Source organism: Schistocerca gregaria, unplaced genomic scaffold, assembly GCF_023897955.1.
Source record: "Schistocerca gregaria isolate iqSchGreg1 unplaced genomic scaffold, iqSchGreg1.2 ptg000649l, whole genome shotgun sequence".
Taxonomy (NCBI): Eukaryota; Metazoa; Arthropoda; class Insecta; order Orthoptera; family Acrididae; genus Schistocerca; species Schistocerca gregaria.
In genome coordinates, this window is record NW_026062034.1 from 450,001 (window position 1) to 452,500 (window position 2,500).

The 2,500-nt window shown below is 57.2% G+C and overlaps 1 non-coding gene across 1 annotated transcript in view; it reads left to right on the top strand.

The window, feature by feature from the left end:
- Positions 1–1,766: 1,766 nt before the first annotated feature.
- Positions 1,767–2,500, top strand: part of LOC126317857 (small subunit ribosomal RNA) — a 1,893-nt gene continuing 1,159 nt past the window's right edge. The window contains exon 1 of the ribosomal RNA XR_007556968.1: positions 1,767–2,500. This exon is cut by the window's right edge and continues 1,159 nt beyond it. This is a non-coding gene — a ribosomal RNA (small subunit ribosomal RNA).

Below are 2,500 nucleotides of genomic sequence, written 5' to 3' on the forward strand. Positions count from 1 at the left end.
TCTTGCGAGTGTTGCTTACTTTCCACATATTCCCGCTATCCACTGTCAATTGTACTGCAATAGGACTATATCGCCGCCCCCCCCCCCCTCTGTCCCCCTCTTTGTGTCTCTGTCCTCTCAAGCTGGTCGGTCTGGCGTTTGAGTGTTAAATGAGCCTCGCAGCTGTTCAGTTGCATTCAGATGTCGACGCCCTCAGTGTACGTCGTGGTATGGTCTGTGTCCATTGTCCGCTGATGTCGTACGCGTAACCCACACGCTGTACCGATCATCGGTCGTTACGTACAGAGTGAAGTAGTGTGATACGTGTGACCGTACGCTGGCTGTGCCCAACGGTGTCGAATCTCAATTTCCATATGTTGTGCTCGATGCTACTTGTCTCGTCTCCCAATAACAGCTAGGTTGCACTGTGGTACGCCGTAGAGGCGTGTGGGAGGAACGTACGAACGCATTGTATGTCACCCTGGGTCGCTGGGGGTGGTGGTGCGGTGAGTCAGGTCAGGTCAGGTCAGGTCAGGTCAGGTCAGCGTGAGCCGTCTGATGTAGTGACGCGTGTATTCCGACTTTGTCGTATTGCCTCACACAAAGTGCTACCCTGGTGGACCGCGTTCCATATCTGGGACATGCCGCAGATGCCGGTTGACAGTGGATCGCGGAAGGGACATCGCATACGTGCGCGGGCCACCTTCCACGTGTTCTCTTCTGCACATGTCGCAGTGTGTATGTGGTCTGATGTAGCGTGTCGTGACACATGACATCCTGGCATGCAAGAATTGTTGAATTCGCAAATGTAGGTGGACATCTACGTTTACTGCCCAAGATACGCAAATGAACTGGAAATCCGTTGTTGAGCGGTTGTTCACGCTGGAGGTGAATCTGTGATGGCGACGATCGGTACAGCTATTAACCGGTTGTTTCAGCGGTACCCGCCACATCCACACACGTGACTAGGTCCATGTGGGTATGAAGCGATACGCGGCGGTGGCTTGGTGGGACTGTTCCCGGCCGGTGAAGGGGGGCCGCCCGGCGTGTTGGCCGCGCGCTGCGTGGGCGCACGCGCAACAGGCGGCTGGTGGGGGGCGCCGAGTGGCAGGAGCGCCAGCCGACGGGCCCGGCAGGCGGTGCAGCTACGCTGCGGCGCACCCTGCACGCGGCGCCTGGCGGCCAAAGTTGGTTCAGCCGAGCCCGGTGCGAAGCGCGGTGGACATCTGCAGTGTGCTGGTCTGATTGAGGACTGTGTGCGTTGAGGATGCGCCGCCGCCTGGCACTCGGCGCCGCGACGCCGTCTGCTGCTCGGTCGCCCCAGCGGTTCTCGCAGGTGGTTTGTATCGCAGTTGTGCGGACGTGTTGGCGCGTGCGCTGTGCTGGGAGAGTTCGCTTCTGCACCCAAGTGGGGCTTTGCCCTTGTGTGGCGCTGGCGTTGGAGCTGCCGGTCACCATAGGTGGCGCGTGTTGTCTCCCGCCGGCAATGCCACGACAGCACGCTCCCGGGCCTCTGTCGGCAGCGGCAAGCTCAGTTGGGAGCAAGGGTGTTCGCACTAAAACCGTCTACTCGCCTAACTCCGGGCGATTGCGCCTCTCTCGAAACCGACCAAGTACCTAGGACGGCGCTGCGCGCCGCCGGGACCTGAGAGGGTTTCGAGGTGTATCGTGCAGGGGAGCTCAGCCTCCTCCTGTTTGCAGAATAATTGAGCGGACGCTTGCGTGTTCGCGCGGGCCCCCGGGACACACTCCCGGGCGGCCGGCTGCTCAGCTCTAGTTGACGCAGCTCCCTGGTTGATCCTGCCAGTAGTCATATGCTTGTCTCAAAGATTAAGCCATGCATGTCTCAGTACAAGCCGCATTAAGGTGAAACCGCGAATGGCTCATTAAATCAGTTATGGTTCCTTAGATCGTACCCACGTTACTTGGATAACTGTGGTAATTCTAGAGCTAATACATGCAAACAGAGTCCCGACCAGAGATGGAAGGGACGCTTTTATTAGATCAAAACCAATCGGATTGGCTTGTCTGGTCCGTTTGCCTTGGTGACTCTGAATAACTTTGGGCTGATCGCACGGTCCTCGTACCGGCGACGCATCTTTCAAATGTCTGCCTTATCAACTGTCGATGGTAGGTTCTGCGCCTACCATGGTTGTAACGGGTAACGGGGAATCAGGGTTCGATTCCGGAGAGGGAGCCTGAGAAACGGCTACCACATCCAAGGAAGGCAGCAGGCGCGCAAATTACCCACTCCCGGCACGGGGAGGTAGTGACGAAAAATAACGATACGGGACTCATCCGAGGCCCCGTAATCGGAATGAGTACACTTTAAATCCTTTAACGAGTATCTATTGGAGGGCAAGTCTGGTGCCAGCAGCCGCGGTAATTCCAGCTCCAATAGCGTATATTAAAGTTGTTGCGGTTAAAAAGCTCGTAGTTGGATTTGTGTCCCACGCTGTTGGTTCACCGCCCGTCGGTGTTTAACTGGCATGTATCGTGGGACGTCCTGCCGGTGGGGCGA